The sequence below is a fragment of the Macaca mulatta genome, chromosome 16 (assembly GCF_049350105.2).
Source record: "Macaca mulatta isolate MMU2019108-1 chromosome 16, T2T-MMU8v2.0, whole genome shotgun sequence".
In the NCBI taxonomy this organism is placed as follows: domain Eukaryota; kingdom Metazoa; phylum Chordata; class Mammalia; order Primates; family Cercopithecidae; genus Macaca; species Macaca mulatta.
The window spans coordinates 58684297-58705503 of NC_133421.1; the positions used below are offsets into that span (position 1 = coordinate 58684297).

At 40.8% G+C, this 21207-nt stretch overlaps 2 long non-coding RNA genes across 2 annotated transcripts in view; both read left to right on the top strand.

The window, feature by feature from the left end:
• LOC144335575 (uncharacterized) overlaps positions 1-21207 on the top strand; it is a 65489-nt gene that overhangs the window by 21164 nt on the left and 23118 nt on the right. The gene's annotated exons all lie outside the window — the stretch shown is intronic.
• On the top strand, positions 15479-16700 carry LOC144335586 (uncharacterized). Its single transcript, XR_013406511.1, has 2 exons — positions 15479-15984; positions 16251-16700. It is a non-coding gene; the product is annotated as an uncharacterized LOC144335586 (long non-coding RNA).

Consider the following 21207-nt stretch of genomic DNA (forward strand, 5'->3'; position numbering starts at 1 on the left):
AAAATTCATGTTCAAGTGCTATTTCTTTCGCGGCACCATAAATTTATTTCTAACAGTGCAGGAGGAAAGACAAGAGCTCACTCTGTCATCCAGGCTGGAGTGCAGTGGCTCACTGCAGCCTCAAATTCCTGGGATCGAGCTATCCTCCCACCTCCCACATAGCTGAGACTACAGACACGCACCACCGTACATGACTAATTTTTAAAATTTTTTGTAGAGACAAGGTCTCACTATGTTGCCTAGACTGGTCTTGAACTACTGTGCTCAAGCAGTCCTCCCACTTCAGCCTCCCAAAGTGCTGGGATTACAGGCATAAGCCACTGTGCCCAAGCTAGAAAATCTTTGAATCCACCTACAATCTGGAAACCCTCCAGCCCTTCAAGTTGTCCAGCCACTCCAGACACAACCAACTTATACCTTACATATATGCACACTGATGTCTGCCTGTATCTGAGACAGGTCTCAGTTAATTTAGAAAGTTTATTTTGCCAAAGTTGAGGATGCACACCTGTGACACAGCCTCAGGAGGTCCTGATGACATGTGCCCAAAGTTATTGGGGCACAGCTTGGTTTTATACATTTTAGAGAGACATGAGACATCAATCAGTATATGTAAGAGGTACATTGGTTCCATCCAGAAAGACAACTTGAAGCACTCACAGGTAAGTGAGAGACAAATGGTTGCATTCTTTTGAGTTTCTGATTAGCCTTTCCAAAGGAGGCAATCAGATGTGCATTTATCTCAGGGAGCAGAGAGATGACTTTGAACAGAATGGGAGGCAGGTGTGCCCTAAGTGGTTCCCAGCTTGACTTTTCCCTTTAGCTTAGTGATTTGGGGACCCCAAGATTTATTTTCCTTTCACATTTCCCCCCTTTTCTTTTGAAAAGCTTTTGGAGAAAGCATAGTAGAAGGAAATGAGTCTCTGGTCTCAGGTTTCATCTGATCTCTCATGGCTAGGACAGTTTATTCCTAGATAGGTAGGTCCCAAGTTATCAGGACAGTTCACCTTTAGCAGGCTATGAACTCTCATGTCCTATGAAGAGAAAATAGGGAGAGGAATGGTGAGAAACAACAACAAACAAAAGAACAATCCTGGAAAACTGATATAGGCCACGTTACTCTGGAGTCCATACATGAGTAAGCAGGTAAGAAAGTGGCTTATGTATGTAAATTGTTGCTGCTATTTTCTTCTGAAGTTTAAGTTGTCTAGCTTTAGTTTGCAGAGTTTTAAGAAAGCACAGCTTAGTTTTCAGTTATTTCAAATTAGGAAAATGGTGGGCGGGGGAAGGAAAAGAAAAAAGAAAAAAATTGAAAACATTATTTTGGAGACTTATAGCCAGGAAAAATTAAAATTCAGTCCAAACTGTAGAAAATAATAAAAACTGAAAAACATTAGGCAAGACTAGAATCTAACAACAGATGTATTATAGTTTTTGAAATATAATTTTTCTCTCTCCAGTTACCCATTTTTACAAAAGACAAATTGTGGTAGGACCAATTTCCTTTATTATACTTGGCCAGACTATTTGTATAAAGTGAAGCAAGAATAATTATTTTTTCACATAGGCTTTTAAAATTGGCTTTGATGGAACTTTGTTCCATAGAAGGAATCTCAGATAAGAATTTTTAAAGCCAAGCCCCGTCATGGATTTGTACCATCAAATACCTATATGTTGAGTAAATTCCTCTCTTCTTGAGGTCCCAAGATAACTTGGGGCTCCTGGACCTATCAGAAAGTGACATTCTTTACTTACCACAGGTTAGGAACCCTACTCAGGAACTGTGTAGACATGGTATGCAGCCAGTTTTCCTAAGGGACTTTTATTGGCTCTATAAGTCAAGTTTGATTCCTTAAAGAAAAGTACACCATTCCAGTCAACCCTTTGGTAAAACAACCAGTTTCTCCAATTGTGTCCTGTTACAAATGAAAACAGGTTCTTACTGCACTCATGCAAATAACTATATTGCCATAAGTTAAGAATACTCTCAAATAGTTTCCAAATTCTGGAGAAATCAGGTAGCAAGAAGCAAATATGCTCCAAGTTTTGTTCATAGGAGTGTACTTTACTTCATTGTTAAACACTAGCCCAAAAGAAGTTTCCTTTACTCTGAAAAACAAAATAAAGGATCAGCAACATTTTAAGCAAAAACTAAAAAAGATTACTCCAGTCTTCTATTAGTTCAGTCCATGCAGTTAATTCCTATTTTGCTTAATACTCGTGAATATTTCAGCTCTCCATGAGTCCTGCCATTTTTCCTCTATTCTGATGTCACAATCTCCAACGTAATCAGAATCCTGCATTCAAGAGCACCTGTTAGAGTTTTATAGCTAATCAGCTATAAAACCACCTTCTAAAGAGGACCAAAACAAGACAACAATTGTCTGTGGATGACAAAAAGTTTTAGGACAGCCACAGTCAAAGACACAATTGATGAGGAGTTACCTCTGTGGCACATCATAATTTAACATAACAATTATAATTATTCCTGATAACATACACTAAGTCATATCAGAATTATAGGAGTTTCCCATAATTTTGGAACACATACCAATAATATACAAATAGAGTCCAAAGAAAGCCAAAAACCATTTCATGTTTGACAATGCTTCCTGTATATTTTTTATACTAAATAAGCCAAATTATGTCATTTTTTGACTTTCGGGAAACTAATATCTTAAAGGAATATTTATGTCAGAAAAAGTAATAATTTATAATTTGATTTTGGAAAGTTTGTCAAATATCAGAGGTTTAAAACATTTGATATCACAAAATCACAGATCATTGTGAAATAAGTCATTCATTTAACCAAAGTGATAACTCAAGGACTCCAAAAAAGGCAAAAACGTGCATTCTTCAAGAAACGTAATTTTCCAAATAATAAACCCTAATAAAAAGAGCATGAAGACAATTAATCTTTCAAAATTTTTTAAATTGTATACTTTTAATACTGATCATAAAATATAAGTCCCATAAGCCTTTTACAACCATTATAAGCTTTATGAAGAGGTTGGTTAATACTTCAAGAAAACATAGTTAATATGACAAAGGGGCCCATATGCTGGTTTTACATCAGTGTACCTTTCACATTAATGGTTAATTTATAGAGAAACTGAACTTATTTTCTCTCTCAAAATCTGCCCTTATAATCTCACTCACCTACCTTTTCCACGATAGCCCCTGGGCCCTGAGGAGTTAAATAACTTTCATTTCTGGCCATTTGTCTCAGGAACATAGCTTATTTTGATTGGCATCTTCTGCCAGGCCAGAAGACAAGGCTTTAATTACTGCCAGTGTTTAAGATTTAAGAAGACATAGTGTACTTTTTATTTTTTATTTCATTTTATTTTTTTTTTTTTGAGACAGAGTTTCGCTCTTCTTGCTCAGGCTAGAGTGCAATGGCATGATCTTGGCTCACTACAACCTCCACCTCCCAGATTCAAGCAATTCTCCTGCCTCAGTCTCCAGAATAGCTGGGATTACAGATGCACATTACCACACCCAGCTAGTTTCTGTATTTTTAGTAAAGATGGGGCCTTACCATGTTGATCAGGCTGGTCTTAAACTCCTGACCTCAGGTGATCTACCTATCTAGGCCTCCGAAAATATTGAGATTACAGGCGTGGGCCACCATGCCTGGCCTGGTGTCCTTTTTAGACCCAAGAGTCAAAGCCCTGTAACTCAACGTCACAAAGACTTTAAAAGCACATATAGAAAGATACACCGATGTAATCATCTTAATTTTAACAAAACCTTTTCACGCCTGTAATCCCAGCAATTTGGGAGGCTGAGGTAGGCGGTTCATAAGGTCAGGACATCAAGATCTCCTGGCCAACATGGTGAAATCCCTTGTCTACTAAAAATACAAAAGTTAGCTGGATGTAGTGGTGCATGCCTGTAATCCCAGCTACTCGGGAGGCTGAGGCAAAGGAATCACCTGAACCAGGGAGTCGGAGGTTGCAGTGAGCCAAGATCACGCCACTGCACTCCAGCTTGGCAACAGAGTGAGACTCAAAGACTTTTTTAATCTCAGTTTTTTCCTAATCAAACTAACACTTAATAATAATGGCATGGGAATTATTTCAATAAAACATAAAATCTGTTAAGACAGTTACCAAAATGCAAAAGAAAAGACCTTCTGCACTGCACAGAATATTATGTTGGAAGAAAACATTTGCTTTAGACCTTTAATGAAACATTGTTAGCATAAGGCCACAACAAACAGAACCTGAGTGGGGGAGAAAAAAAACTTAAGCTGAAAATGGTTTGAAGAAGAGCATTACTATTTCATGCCTTTTGAAAGGGAAGAGAAAACCAAAAATAGCAAGATGCAATAAAAATTGAGCTTTGGGTTTAAAAAAATTAAAATATCTTAAGAACAAATCAATCCCTTAAGAAAATTTCATTGTTCTGGCCAGGCACAGTGGCTCATGCTTGAAATCCCAGCACTTTGGGAGACCAAGGTGGGTGGATCACATGAGGTCAGGAGTTCAACACCAGCCTGGCCAAAATGGTGAAACCCTGTCTCTACTAAAAATACAAAAATTAGCCAGGTGTGGTGGTGGATGCCTGTAATCCCAGCTACACGGGAGGGTGAGGCAGGGGACTCACTTGAACCTGAGAGGCGGGGGTTACAGAGAGTTGAGATCGCACCACTGTACTCCCAGCCTGGGCAACAAAGTGACACTCTGTCTCCAAAAAAAAAAAAAGACAATTTCATTGTTCTAAACAATTCTTTAGTGTATAAGTGGTTTTTTTTTTTTTACATCAAACCCAATCTCTCGAAAGACCATTATATTTTTCCTTTAATTACAGACAACTTGATTATATAAATGTTTTTGGTATTTTTTTTAAAATACTCTTATTGTGGCTTATAGATACCATCCATGACATCCTGGGACTTTCTGGGTTGTCCTGAACATCTCTCTTTTTTTTTTTTTTTTTTTGAGATGGAGTTTTGCTCTTGTTGCCCAGGCTGGAGTGCAGTGGTACGATCTCAGCTCACTGCAACCTCCGCTTCCTGGGTTCGAGGAATTCTCCTGCCTCAGCCTCACGAGTAGCTGGGATTACAGGCACCTGCCACCATACTCAGCCAATTTTTTCTGTTTTTAGTAGAGACAGGGTTTTACCATATTGGCCCGGCTGGCCGGTCTGGTCTTGAACTCCTGAACTCACATGATCCACCCACCTCAGCCTACCAAAGTGCTAGTATTAGAGGCATGAGCCACTGCGCCTGGCTTGAACATCTCTCTTTCTTAAACTACCAGTCATTTTATTCTAGGACTAAATTAACCATGCAAGATTCTTTCTCATATGAAATCATTTCTCTTGGCTGGGGACGGTGACTCACACCTATAATCCCAGCACTTTGAGAGGCTGAGGCAGGTAGATCGTTTGAGCTCGGGAGTTTGAGATGAGCCTGGCTGACATGGTGAAACCCCATCTCTACTAAAAATACAAAAATTAGCTGGGTATGGTGGCGTGCACCTGTAATCCTAGCTACTTGGGAGGCTGAGGCAGAAGAACTGCTTGAACCCAGGAGACAGAGGTTGCAGTGAGCCAAATTTTGTCACTGCACTCTAGCTGGGCAACAGAGGGAGACTAGCTGGGTGACAGAGGGAGACTGTCTGAAAAGAAAAAAAAAATCATTTCTCTTTAAGCTTTCTTACCAAAAAATACCTCTTTATTTCTATAACTTTCTTTTTCTGTTTGTTTTTTGAGACAGGGTCTCACTCTGTCACCCAGGCTGGAGTGCAGTGGCACGATCTCAGCTCATCACAACCTCTGCCACTAGAATTCAAGCAATTATCCTGCCTCAGCCTCCCGAGTAGCTGGGATAACAGGCGCACACCACCACACCTGGCTAATGTTTGTATTTTTAGTAAATATGAAGTTACACCATATTACCCAGGCTGGCTTCAAACTCCTGGCCTCAAGTGATTCACCCGTGTCAGCCTCCCGAAGTGCTGGGATTACAGGTGTGAGCCACCATGCCTGGCCTTTATTTCTTTTTTTTTTTTTTTTTTTTTTTTTTTTTTTTGAGACGGAGTCTCGCTGTGTCTCCCAGGCTGGAGTGCAGTGGCCAGATCTCAGCTCACTGCAAGCTCCGCCTCCCGGGTTCACGCCATTCTCCTGCCTCAGCCTCCCGAGTAGCTGGGACTACAGGCGCCTGCCACCTCGCCCGGCTAAGTTTTTGTATTTTTAGTAGAGACGGGGTTTCACTGTGTTAGCCAGGATGGTCTCGATCTCCTGACCTCGTGATCCGCCCGTCTCGGCCTCCCAAAGTGCTGGGATTACAGGCTTGAGCCACCGCGCCCGGCCTGGCCTTTATTTCTATAATTTTCTTTACATCTCTCTTATTTCCTGGTTCCTTTTACCTTGATTATACATAACCTTTAAGCATTGAATTAGACAAAAATTATTCACCTTTTTCAAAAGGACACTTTTTTCAAGAAGGAATGTTTTCCTACAAGATATTTTTATTGGAAAAATACCCAAATAATGAAATATCTATTATTTAATTTAACATAAGTTTAGATTCTAAATTATGACAAGTTTGTCTACAAGTATTTCTCCCATTACATTTACCTAATTATTTTATTTTGTTTACCTAGTTTATGAAAACTGCGATAGTCATCATTTAAAGCTATGAAACCGCCATTGCAAAATTATAACTGAAACAGTGAAAAAGATATGACTTAATCCATCTTGCTTCTAACCGTCAAGCTGTCCTTGTTCATTCCTGGGCATAGGCAAAACTAACTTTGGGAGGATCTGAGTTTATAGTTTAGCTTTTGTGATAGCTAATACTGAGTGTTAACTTGATTGGATTGAAGGATACAAAGTATTGATCCTGGGTGTGTCTGTGAAGGTGGTGCCAAAGGAGATTAACGTTTGAGTCAGCGGGCTGGGAAAGGCTGACCCACCCTTAATCTGGGTGGGCACAATCTAATCAACTGCCAGCTCGGCTAGAATAGAAGCAGGCAGAAAAATGTGAAAAGAGAGACTGGCCTAGCCTCCCAGCCTACATCTTTCTCCTATGCTGGATGCTTCCTGCCCTGGAACATTGGACTCCCAGTTCTTCAGTTTTGGAAGTCAAACTGACTCTCCTTGCTCCTCAGCCTGCAGATGGCCTATTGCGGGACCTTGTGATTGTGTGAGTTAACACTTAATATTAAATCCATATATATATATATATATATATATGCATGTATGTATGTATGTGTGTGTATTATATATATATATATATTCCATTTGTTCTATCCCTCTAATGGAATATATATATAATTAGTTCTATCTCTCTAAAGAACCCCAACTAATACAGCCTTGAAACAAAGACAATAACAATCCTTTCCCAAAACAGACCTCCTTCCTGCCTGTAGACTAGACTGCCTAAAGCCACAAGATTAGAGGTTATAGTATTTTAGTAAATAATTCAAGCTGTAGCTATCTTCATTAAACCAATATCAAAGTCTTCTTTATTAAAAATTACACAAGCAAAGATCATTGTGTTTGGGGCTGGATTTATAGTTTTGTAAACCCTATGCCAAAATTTTGACACCTTATAGTATTTGGCAGGGATAAGTGTGAAATTGCTTGAACAATAAATACAAACAAAAATGTATGCTGGCAATTCTTATGACATTTCTAATATTACTTTACCAATAATTTTAAAGCTAGCTTATTTATTAAAGATTTTACTTAAGTCACATAAACTTGAAAAAGCATTTGACTAGTCTTTCCTTTTGTTCTGATAAAGTATTTAAGTGCTTTCATTTTTCTTCAAGCCAATTAATTAGAGCTTTTTTATTATTATACTTGAAGTTCTAGGGTACATGTGCACAATGTGCAGGTTTGTTACACAGGTATACAAGTGCCATGTTGGTTTGTTGCACCCATCAACTCGTCATTTACATTAGGTATTTCTCCTAATGCTATCCCTTCCCAATCCCTCAACAGGCCCCAGTGTGTGATGTTCCCTCCCCTGTATCCAAGTGTTCTCATTGTTCAAATTCCCACCTATGAGTGAGAACATGTGGTGTTTGGTTTTCTGTACTTGTTGAGAGTTTGCTCAGAATAATGGTTTCCACCTTCATCCATGTCCCTGCAAGGACATGAATTCATCCATTTTTATGGCTGCATAGTATTCCATGGTGTATATGTGCCACATTTTCTTAATCCAGTCTATTATTGATGGACATTTGGGTTGATTCCAAGTCTTTGCTATTGTGAATAGTGCCACAATAAACATACATGTGTATGTGTCTTTATAGCAGCATAATTTATAATCATTTGGGTATATACCCAATAATGGGATCAGTGGGTCAAACGGCATTTCTAGTTCTAGATCCTTGAGGAATTGCCACACTGACTTCTACAATGGTTGAACTAATTTACATTCCCAGCAACAGTGTAAAAGCGTTCCTATTTCTCCACATCCTCTCCGGCATCTGTTGTTTCCTGACATTTTAATGATCGCCATGCTAACTGGTGTGAGATGGTATCTCATTGTGGTTTTGATTTGCATTTCTCTGATGGCCAGTGATGCTGAGCATTTTTTAATGTTGCTTGCATAAATATTTTCTTTTGAGAAGTGTTTGTTCTTATGTTTTGCCCACTTTTTGATGGGGTTGTTTTTTTCTTGTATATTTGTTTAAGTTCTTTGTAGATTCTGGATATTAGCCCTTTGTCAGATGGGTAGCTGGAAGAATTTTCTCCCATTCTGTAGGTTGCCTGTTCACTCTGATGGTAGTTTCTTTTGCTGTGCAGAAGCTCTTTAGTTTAAGCAGATCACATTTGTTTATTTTGGCTTTTGTTGCCATTGCTTTTGGTGTTTTACTCATAATGTCATTGCCCATGCCTATGTCCTGAATGGTATTGCCTAGGTTTTCTTCTAGGGTTTGTATGGTTTTAGGTCTAACATTTAAGTCTTTAATCCATCTTGATTAAATACCTTATACTATTTTGTATAAGGTGTAAGGAAGGGATCCAGTTTCAGCTTTCTACATATGGCTAGCCAGTTTTCCCAGTACCATTTACTAAATAGGGAATCCTCTCCCTATTTCTTGTTTTTGTCAGGTTTGTCAAAGATCAGATGGTTGTACATGTGTGGTGTTACTTCTGAGGCCTCTGTTCCTTTCCATTGGTCTATCTCTTTGTTTTGGTACCAGTACCATGCTGTTTTGGTTACTGTAGACTTATAGTATAGTTTGAAGTTAGGTAGCATGATGCCTGCAGCTTTGTTCTTTTTACTTAGGATTGTCTTGGCTATGCGGGCTCTGTTTTTGGTTCCATATGAACTTTAAAGTACTTTTTTCCAATTCTGTGAAGAAAATCATCAGTAGCTCGATGGGGATGGCATTGAATCTATAAATTACCTTGGGCAGTATGGCCATTTTCACAAAATTGATTCTTCCTATCCATGAGCATGGAATGTTCTCCCATTTGTTTGTGTCCTCTTTTATTTCGTTGAGCAGTGGTTTGTAGTTCTCCTTGAAGAGGTTCTCACATCCCTTGTAAGTTGGATTCCTAGGTATTTCATTCTCTTTGTAGCATTTGTGAATGGGAGTTCACTCATGATTTGACTCTTTGTCTGTTGTTCGTGTACAGGAATGCTTGTGATTTTTGCACATTGATTGTGTATCCTGAGATTTTGCCAAAGTTGCTTATCAGCTTAAGGAGATTTTGGGCTGAGACGATGGGGTTTTTTTTTTTTTTTTTTGAGACGGAGTCTTGCTCTGTAGCCCGGGCTGGAGTGCAGTGGCCGGATCTCAGCTCACTGCAAGCTCCGCCTCCCGGGTTTACGCCATTCTCCTGCCTCAGCCTCCGGAGTAGCTGGGACTACAGGCGCCCGCCACCTCGCCCGGCTAGTTTTTTGTATTTTTAGTAGAGACGGGGTTTCACGGTGTTAGCCAGGATGGTCTCGATCTCCTGACCTCGTGATCCGCCCGTCTCGGCCTCCCAAAGTGCTGGGATTACAGGCTTGAGCCACCGCGCCCGGCCTGGGGTTTTCTAAATATACAATCATGTCATCTGCAAACAGGGACAATTTGACTTCCTCTTTTCCTATTTGAACATCCTTTATTTATTTCTCTTGCTTGACTGTCCTGGCCAGAACTGCCAACACTATGTTGAATAGGAGGGGTGAGAGAGGGCATCCCTGTCTTGTGCCAGTTTTCAAAGGGAATGCTTCGTTTTTGCCCATTCAGTATGATATTGGCTGTGGGTTTGTCATAAATAGCTCTTATTATTTTGAGATATGTTCCATCAATACCTAGTTTATTGAGAGTTTTTAGCATGAAGGGCTGTTGAATTTTGTCAAAGGCCTTTTCTGCATCTATTGAGATAATCATGTGGTGTTTGTCATTGGTTCTGTTTATGTGATGGATTACATTTATTGATTTGCAGATGTTGAACCAGCCTTTCATCCCAGGGATGAAGCCAACTTCATCATGGTGGTTAAGCTTTTTGATGAGCTGCTGGATTTGGTTTGCCAGTATTTTACTGAGGATTTTTGCATCGACATTCATCAGGGATATTGGTCTAAAATTCTCAGGAGGATTCTTTTTCTATTAATTGGAATAGTTTCAGAAGGAATGGTACCAGCTCCTCTTTGGACCTCTGGTAGAATTTGGCTGTGAATCTGTCTGGTCCTGGACTTTTTTTGGTTGGTAGGCTGTTAATTATTGCCTCAATTTCAGAACCTGTTATTGGTCTATTCAGAGATTCAACTTCTTTCTGGTTTAGGCTTGGGAGGGTGTATGTGTCCAGGAATTCATCCATTTCTTCTAGATTTTCTAGTTTATTTGCATAGAGGTGTTTATAGTATTCTCCAATGGTAGTTTGTATTTCTGTGGGATCTGTGGTGATATACCTTTTATCATTTTTTATTGCTTCTATTTGATTCTTCTCTCTTTTCTTCTTTATTAGTCTTGCTAGCAGTCTAACAATTTTGTTGATCTTTTCAAAAAACCAGCTCCTGGATTCACTGATTTTTTTGAAGGGTTTTTTGTGTCTCTATCTCCCTCAGTTCTGCTCTGATCTTAGTTATTTCTTGCCTTCTGCTAGCTTTTGAATTTGTTTGCTGTTGCTTCTCTAGTTCTTTTAATTATGATGTTAGGGTGTCGATATCAGATCTTTCCTGCTTTCTCTTGTGGAGAGTTAGTGCTATAAATTTCCCTCTACACACTGCTTTAAATGTATCCCAGAGATTCTGGTACGTTTGTTTTTGTTCTCATTGGTTTCAAAGAACATCTTTATTTCTTCCTTCATTTCATTATTTACCCAGTAGTCATTCAGGAGCAGGTTGTTCAGTTTCCACGTAGTTGTGCAGTTTTGAGTGAGTTTCTTAAACCTGAGTTCTAATTTGATTGCACTGAGGTCTGAGAGACAGTTTGTTGTGATTTCTGTTCTTTTACGTTTGCTGAGGAGTGCTTTACTTCCCACTATGTGGTCAATTTTGGAATAAGTGAGATGTGGTGCTGAGAAGAATGTACATTCTGTTGATTTGGGGTGGAGAGCTCTGTAGATATCTATTAGGTCTGCTTAGTGCAGAGCTGAGTTCAAGTCCTGGATATCTTTGTTAACCTTCTGTCTCATCGATCTGTCTAATATTGACAGTGGAGTGTTAAAGTCTCCATTATTATTGTGTGGGAGTCTAAGTCTCTTTGTAGGTCTCTAAGGACTTGCTTTATGAATCTGGGTGCTCCTGTATTGGGTGGATATATATTTAGGATAGTTAACTCTTCTTGTTGAATTGATCCATTTACCATTATGTAATGCCCTTGTCTCTTTTGATCTTTGTTGGTTTAAAGTCTGTTTTATCAGAGACTAGGATTGCAACCCCTGCTATTTTTTCCTTTCCATTTGTTTGGTAGATCTTCCTCCATCACTTTATTTTGAGCCTATGTGTGTCTCTGCACGTGAGATGGGTCTCCTGAATACAGCACACTGATGGGTCTTGACTCTTTATCCAATTTGCCTGTCTGTGTCTTTTAATTGGGGCATTTAGCCCACTTACATTTAAGGTTAATATTGTTATGTGTGAATCTGATCCTGTCATTATGATGTTAGCTGGTTATTTTGCCCGTTAGTTGATGTGGTTTCTTCCTAGCATTGATGGTCTTTACAATTTGACATGTTTTTACAGTGGCTGGTACCAGTTGTTCCTTTCCATGTTTAGTGCTTCCTTCAGGAGTTCTTGTAAGGCAGGCCTGGTGGTGACAAAATCTCTCAGCATTTGCTTGTTTGTAAAGGATTTTATTTCTCTTTCACTTATGAAGCTTAATTTGACTGGATATGAAATTCTGGGTTGAAAATCCTTTTCTTTAAGAATGTTGAATATTGGGCCCCACTCTCTTCTGGCTTATAGGGTTTCTGCTGAGAGATCCGCTGTTAGTCTGATGGGCTTCCCTTTGTGGGTAACTGGACCTTTCTCTCTGGTTGCCCTTAACATGTTTTCCTTCATTTCAACCTTGGTGAATCTGGCAATTATGTGTCTTGGGGTTGCTCTTCTCAAGGAGTATCTTTGTGGTGTTCTCTGTATTTTGTGAATTTGAATGTTGGCCTGCCTTGCTAGCTTGGGGAAGTTCTCCTGGATATTATCCTAAAGAGTATTTTCCAACTTGGCTCCATTCTCCCCATCACTTTCAGGTACACAAATCAATGTAGATTTGGTCTTTTCACATAGTCCCATATTTTTTGGAGGCCTTGTTCATTTCTTCTTACTCTAATCTTGTCTTCTTGCTTTATTTCATTAATCTGATCTTCAATCACTGATATCCTTTCTTTCACTTGATCGAATTGGCTATTGAAGCTTGTGCATGCATCACAAAGTTCTTGTGCAATGGTTTTCAGCTCTGTCAGATCATTTAAGTTCTTCTCTACACTGTTTATTCTGGTGAGCCATTCGTCTAATCTTTTTTCAAGGTTTTTAGCTTCCTTGTGATGGTGTAGCACATGCTCCTTTAGCTCAGAGAGGTTCGTTATTACCGACCTTCTGAAGCCTACTTGTGTCAGCTTGTCGAAGTCATTCTCCATCCAGCTTTGTTCCACTGCTGGTGAGAAGCTGCGATCCTTTGGAGGAGAAGAGGCACTCTGGTTTTTAGAGTTTTCAGCTTTTCTACTCTGGTTTCTCCCCATCTTTGTGGTTTTATCTACCTTTGGTCTTTGATGCTGGTGACCTACAGATGGGGTTTTGGTGTAGATGACCTTTTTGTTGATGCTGGTGACCTACAGATGGGGTTTTGGTATGGATGTCCTTTTTGTTGATATTGATGCTATTCAGGTCCTTCAGCTGCAGGTCTGTTGGTGTTTGCTGGAGGTCCACTCCATACCCTGTTTGCCTGGGTATCACCAGCAGAGGCTGCAGAACAGCAAATATTGCAGAACAGCAAATATTTCTGCCTGATCCTTCCTCTGGAAGATTTGTCCCAGAGGGGCACCTGTCTGTATGAGGTGTCTGTCAGCCCCTACTGGGAGGTGTCTCCCTGTTAGGCTACATGGGGTTCAGGGGCCCACTTGAGGAGGCAATCTGTCTGTTCTCAGAGCTCAGATGCCATGCTGGGAGAACCACCATTCTCTTCAGAGGTATCAGACAGGGATGTTTAAGATTGAAGAAGTTTCTGCTGCCTTTTTTTTTTTTTTTTTGAGATGGAGTCTCGCTCTATCACCCAGGCTGGAGTGCAGTGGTGTGATCTCGGCTCACAGCTCTGCCTCCTGGGTTCATACCATTCTCCTGCCTCAGCTTCTCTGAGCAGCTGGGACTACAGGCACCCGCCACCATGCCTGGCTAATTTTTTGTATATTTAGTAGAGAAGGGGTTTCACCATGGTCTCAATCTCCTGACCTCGTGATCCACCCACCTCGGCCTCCCAAAGTGCTGGGATTACAAGCATGAGCCACCGTGCCTAGCCTCTGCTGCCTTTTATTCAGTTATGCCCTGCCCACAGAGGTAGAGTCTATAGAGGCAGTAGGCCTTGCTGAGCTGTGGTGGGCTCCACCCAGTTTGAGTTTCCCCCCCACTTTGTTTATCTACTCAAACCTCAGCAATGGCAGATGTCCCTCTCCCCACCAGGCTGCAGCCTCACAGGTCCATCTCAGACTGCTGCGCAAGCCTTGAGCAATGCTCCGTGGGCGTGGGACCCACCAAGTCAGGCATGAGAGAGAATCTCCTTGTCTGTTGGTTGCTAGAACCTTGTGAAAAGTGCAGTATTTGGGTGGGAGTGTCCCATTTTTCCAGGTACAGTCTGTCATGGCTTCCCTTGGCTAGGAAGGGGAAATCCCCAGACCCCTTGCGTTTCCTGGGTGAGGCGATGTCCTGCCCTGCTTCAGCTCGCCCTCTGTGGGCTGCACCCACTGTTCAACCAGTACCAGTGAGAGGAACCAGGTATCTCAATTGGAAATGCAGAAATCACGCATGTTCTGCATCAATCACACTGGGAGCTACAGACCAGAGTTGTTCCTATTCAGCCATCTTGGAACGAAAATTAGAGCTTTTATATATTTTTAGTAGTGAAACATTGTGTACACAACACATAATTACACAGACATATTAGGCATACCAATACAAGTACATCTGATAGATTCATAAGACCTACTTTTCTTTTCCTGTCTTAGACTTGCGAACTCCTGATAACCTGTTTCATTACCCCGGCAGTTGTCAGCTAAATAGCCTTAAATCTGCATATTGAAGGAAACAACTCTTAGATGAAAAATCAGGTAACGAAATTTACATCTCAAGGTACAGAGAGAAAAAGTCTGGTGGTGCTAGAGGGAGATTAAAGATGGATGCCAAATCAAACATAAAATTATAGAAATGTATCATAGGATTGTATAAGGAAATCAATTTTATTTAGATAATAGGGACTATCTCCCTTTTAAGTGGATCTCTGATCTCTGGGCAGAGCCACCTGAATCCTGGATCTCCAAAAAGGAAGAATTACTGTGAGGCTAGACCTCATGATACTTTTCCAGTGCACGCAAAAAAAAAATTTTTTAAACAAAGACATTTCTAAGTGTCTAAACTACATTCTTCCTTAACAACCCAAGAGTTGCCTCTGTAGCAATAACTATTTTAGTTAAAAAAAATCAGGTAACACAATACAAAAGCAGTTTGAGAACTGAGACAAACTTGTCTGTTTACACTCTTTGGATTCCATAAGGAAAAACAAACATTTCCCAAAAGGGAGTCTGGCACCTTCTGTTTTCTTTTTTCTTTTTTTTTTTTGAGACAATGTCTCGCTCTGTTGCCCAGGCTGCAGTGCAGTGGCCGTGATCTCGGCTCACTGCAAGCTCCGCCTCCCAGGTTCACACCATTCTCCTGCCTCAGCCTCCTGAGTATCTGGGACTATAGGTGCCCGCCACCACTCCTGGCTAATTTTTTGTATTTTTTTTTAGTAGAGACGGGGTTTCACCATGTTGGCCAGACTGGTCTTGATCTCCTAACCTCATGATCCGCCCACCTCGGCCTCCCAAAGTGCTGGGATTACACCTTCTCTGTTTTCTTTAAGGAACTTCAGACTATTATAAACTATTTTAGGTCCTTCATGCAGCAGAGGGTGCAAAAGAAAGGAGGGACAGCAGAAGCAAATAAAGAAAACGGAATTCAGTCAACAGAGAAGAAAAAAGCTTTTGTTCAAAAAAAAAGACAAGGTCCTAAGAGGAAAAAAAAAAATAAAGTCCTTTAAAATACAAACACACACACGCATGCATCTTCGATGTTAGCTTTTAATTGAGCTGACTTTTAACCATTGAGTTCCTTTAAAAAAAGTCTTTTTAAATTTCATTACTGTATTTCAAATAGGAAAAATTGCTGCTATTTCAGAAGTATCAGGTATGAAACCAGAAAGGGCTTCATTTAGGGACAAAACCCAGGCTATCGTGGTGATAAAAAGAAGGCAGAACATTAGCTATGGAACTCCACTGTGGGGTGACAGCCATTGCTCTTACAGTTTGGCCTGGCTACCCAAAAGGTGGCCTTGTTATGTAAATAAATCCCCTTAAGTAATCAAAATCAAAATCAAATAGCTTTCCTTTTTTTTTTTTTTTTCCTTTTTGCTGGCCGTTATCACCTTTGTGTTAACGAAGCCATTGTCACCTTCCCTTCGTGGGAAGGGGGGTATGGGGGGAGTATGGGGGAATTGAAAAACAGCCAGCAAGAAGGAAAAAAAAGGAAAGATTTTTGATTTTGACTACTTGAAGGTTTTGTTTACATAACAAGGCCACCTTTTTGTGTATGTGTGGGAATTTAGTCAATTCAGAAGGCTTGTTCCCCATAATTTGAAACTTTCTTTGGATTTGATCAAGTCAGATACAGTTGGTCAAACCCAATGGGAAAAAGGCTGAAACAACAAAAACAGAGACAAACAACAACAAAAACGTTAAGCAAAACAAACAATCGCACAACTTATATGATTACTGAGCACTCTAATGGTAAGGAGAAATTAAGACTAGCTGGTTGTTAACCTTAACTTTAGCCAAGACAAACGCCAATGCAGTTACTTACCTGGGGACAGGTCTCAGGCTGAAGACTGCTCTCTATTATCCTAGAAGCAGGAAAAAAACCTTCAAATTCGCCTTCCCTGGTTGGGAGCAAGTTCAAAGTCCTCAAGAAGTAACCTGCCTTCCATTATCATGGAAGCAGGAAAACTTGCCTTCCTTGTGCTGGAGGAAGCAAATAAAATTAAAAAAAAAAAAAAAAAGTTGTACAGCAAAATCAGATCTTGACCAAATTGTGAGAGATCAGGGATTCTCTGGAGGGCATTCTTCCAGGCCTCAGCAAATTGTCCTATTGGTTTGAGCCATAAAGATAGCTCAAGATGGTACCAAGCACTGATAGGAGATTTGTCAAAGTTCGGGGGGGGGGGCACCTCCACTCAAGAGTTCCTTCCTGGTTACCAAAATGTGAACCCTGAATATCTGAGACAGGTCTCAGTTCATTTAGAAAGTTTATTTTGCCAAAGTTGAGGACTTGCACCTGTGACACAGCCTCAGGAAGTCCTGACAACATGCGCCCAAGGCAGTTGGGACACAGCTTGGTTTTATACATTTTAGGGAGACATGAGACATCAATCAATATATGTAAGAGGTACATTGGTTCTGTCCAGAAAGGTAGGACAACTTGAAGCAGTGAGGGGGCTTCCAGGTAACAGGTAGGTGAGAGACAAATGGTAGCATTCTTCTGAGTTTCTGATTAGCCTTTCCAAAGGAGGCAATCAGATGTGCATTTATCTCAGCACAGGGATGACTTTGAATAGAATGGGAGGCAGGTTTGCCCTCACCAGTTCCTGGCTTGACTTTTCCCTTTAGCTTAGTGATTTGGGGGCCCCAAAATTTATTTTCCTTTCACGCCTCTGTCCCCCTAAAATATCTAAAATCAAGCTATAACCCAACCACCTTGGGCACATGTTCTCAGGATCTCTTGAGAGTCTGCATCAGGCCTTGGTCACTCATATTTGGCTCAGAATAATTTCCTCAAATATTTTATGGAGCTTGACTCTTTGTTGCCAACTTTTTGTTCTATCTGTAATCAAGTCAGTTTTTTTATAAAATAAAAAAAGTTTATAAAAGTTTATAAAATTGTATGTCTAACATATGGAGCAAGCATTGAACTAAATGCTGGAGACACAAAGGTGAATAAAACCTAGCAGGAAAGAAATAAGTTGACAAATACATGTCAAGAATGTGGAGGCGGGAAAGTATTGCTTTCCCTGATGAACTAGTATAAACTCCTCTAACATTATGAATCACCTAACTTGTGTTACCCATTGTTCAGTGGCAGAAATCAAAATCACAGCTTGAGCAAACTAAAATAATAACAGGAATCATGTTTCACTCATGAGATTATGAACAACATCTAGTGGTGAACAAATACAATAAAGGGTACAGGTACCACAGTAAAAGTCCATCCAGTTTACCATTTAGGACCAAAAAATGTAGACAAGGAATTCCAACTGAGTCTTGCTAGGTAAGCGATGTTTGAAAGGAAGCAAAGGAAAAAGCAAGGGAGACACATCAGCAAAACAAAGTCATGGAGGAGAGCAACAGCTTGGCTTATTCAGGGAAATTACAAGTAGCTCAAGATACGGGCAGCCTCCTAGGAGTGAGAAAGCTGGAGAGATGTGAAAAGGCCAAACTAACAGGCCTTTCTAACAAGCTAAGGAGCTTGAACATCATCTTGCAGCTGACCATGGTCAAAATGATTATGATGACTGTAACTAACATTCACTGAGAATGTGTTCCGGGCCAGGTGCTGTTGTAACTAATCCTACAAGGCAGGTCTGTTTTTATGCCCGTTCTGTGTATGGAGAAATTAAAGAGTGTTTGGGAGAGATGAGCTGTTGAAGAATGTTAAGCAAGTATAGCATGTTAAAATGTGCATTCTTAAAACACATCTCTGTATATACTACAGATGAAATAATACACCTTGCCTTTGCTTCAAAATAAACCAGAGTTTGTGGGTGAGGATATAAAGATTTCCAGTTGTTGAATCTAGGTGATGCATACTATTATACTAATCTCTCATCTTTTTTTCTTTTTTTTTTTTGAGACGGAGTCTTTGATCACCCAGGCTGGAGTATAATAGTGCAATGTCGACTCACTGCAACCTCTGCCTCCCAGGTTTAAGTGATTCACCTGCCTCAGCCTCCCAAGTAGCTGGGATTACAGGTGCACACCACCATGCCCAGCTAATTTTTGTATTTTTAGTAGAGATGGGGGTCTCGCTATGTTGGCCAGGCTGGTCTCGAACTCCTGACCTCAGGTGATCCACCCGGCTCGGCCTCCCAAAGTGCTGGGATTACACGTGTGAGCTAACATGCATGGACTCATCTTTTATATGTTTGAAGTCTTGCATAATAAATGTTTAAAATAATCGCTGGCTATAATGTGGGCATCCAATTGAAAAGTAGGCAGTGGGAAGTAATAAAACCAGTTAGAGGATTGTTTGATAAGCGAAAGCTGATGAGGGCTGGGGAAGTGGCGGTATGCTAGAGAGAACAATCTTTTTTAGTAAATTTTTAATTTTTGTGGGTACATAGTAGGTGTATATATTTATGGGGTACATGAGATATTTTGATACAGGCATGCAATGTGTAAGAATTACATCATAGGGCTGGGCACGGTGGTTCACGCCTGTAATCCCAGCACTTTGGGAGGCTGAGATGGGCGGATCACCTGAGGTCAGGAGTTCGAGACCAGCCTGACCCATATAGTAAAACTCCATCTCTACTAAAAACACAAAAATTAGCCGTGTGTGGTGGGGTGCACCTGTAATCCCAGCTACTCGGGAGTCTAAGGCAGGAGGATCACTTGAATCTGGGAGGCGGAGGTTGCAGTGAGCCGAGATTGTGCCACTGCACTCCAGCCTGGGCGACAGAGCAAGACTGTCTCAAAAAAAAAAAAAAAAAAAAAAAAAGAACTACATCATGAAAAATGGAGTATCAATCCTCATTTTATCCTTTGTTTTTATCCTTTGTTACAAACAATCCAATTACACTGTTATTTTAGAATGTACAATTATTACTGACTATAGTTACTTTGTTGTGCTATTAAATACTAGGTCTTATTCATTAGAGAGAAAAATTGGAAAAATATTGCTTTGAACTTAGTCTTTGTGGTCGGGGGTGGGGTAGAGAAAAATCTCAAGTTTAAAGTCAGTCTAAAGTACCTAGCTTATGTGACAGTTAATGGAGAAGCTTTAACATTACAGGGAACATAAAAAGAGAATTTGGGAACAGTGGAGGACAGAGTATGGAAATGTGTCAAGTTTGGCATGCCAGTGAGGCACCTAGGCCAGTGGTCCTTTAATAAGAAATGTACATTGAGGTGAGACCGGTGGCTCACGTCTATTATAATCCCAGCACTTTGGGAAGTTGAAGCAGGCAAACTGCTTGAGCCCAGGAGTTCCAAGACCAGCCTGGGCAATATGGAGAAACACTCTCTCTACTAAAAATACAAAAATCAGATGGGCGTGGTGGTGTGCCTCTGTAGTACTAGCTGCTCGGGAAGCTGAGGTGGAAGAATCACTTGAACCTGGGAGATCGAGGCTGCAGTGAGCCACGATCATGCCACTGTACTCCAGCCTGGGTGACAGAGCAAGACCCTCTCTCAAAAGAAATGTACATTGAATGTACCCCCAATGTAAACATATCTGTTTATGGCCAGGTGCAGTGGCTCATGCCTGTAATCCCAGCACTTTGGGAGACCAAGGCAGGTGGATCACCTGAGGTCAGGAGTTCGAGACCAGCCTGGCCAACATGGTGAAACCCTGTCTCTACTAAAAATACAAAAATTAGTCAGCCGTGGTGATGGATGCCTGTAATCCCAGCTACTCTGGAGGCTGAGGCAGGAGAATCGCTTGAACCTGGGAGGTGGAGGTTGCAATGAGCCGAGATCACGACATTGCACTCCAGCCTGGGCAACAAGAGCAAAACTCCATCTCAAATACAAAAACAAAACAAAAAACTGTATCTGTTTGTAAGTTATCTCTATGATCTACAGCATGAATACATTATGTAACAAAAATACTTTTTTTAGACAGAGTGTCACTGTGTTGCCAGGATGGAGTGCAGTGGCACAAACTTGGCTCACTGTAACCTTTGCCTCCCAGGTTCAAGTGATTCTCCTGCCTCAGCCTCCCAAGTAACTGGGAGAAAACTACTTTTTACACAGCATAGAAGTTCTAGTAAGCCGGGCGCGGTGGCTCAAGCCTGTAATCCCAGCACTTTGGGAGGCTGAGACGGGCGGATCACAAGGTCAGGAGATCGAGACCATCCTGGCTAACACGGTGAAACCCCGTCTCTACTAAAAAATACAAAAAGCTAGCCGGGCGAGGTGGCGGGCGCCTGTAGTCCCAGCTACTCGGGAGGCTGAGAAAGGAGAATGGCGTAAACCCGGGAGGCGGAGCTTGCAGTGAGCTGAGATCCGGCCACTGCACTCCAGCCTGGGCGACAGAGCGAGACTCCGTCTCAAAAAAAAAAAAAAAAAGAAGTTCTAGTATTTCTTTCCCACAATCTAAAGGGCTGTATCTCATACCCTTAGAGTATGCAAACCCTGCTTTGTGGACCACTGATCTATGTCAAAATGATGGCTTTGGGACCAAGATGTTCAATCTGTTGAAACCTCAGTTTACTTCCCTGTAAAATGACAAATGTTATTTTCCTCACAGAGGAATGAGAATTGTATGAGATTCTATGTATATATTACTGA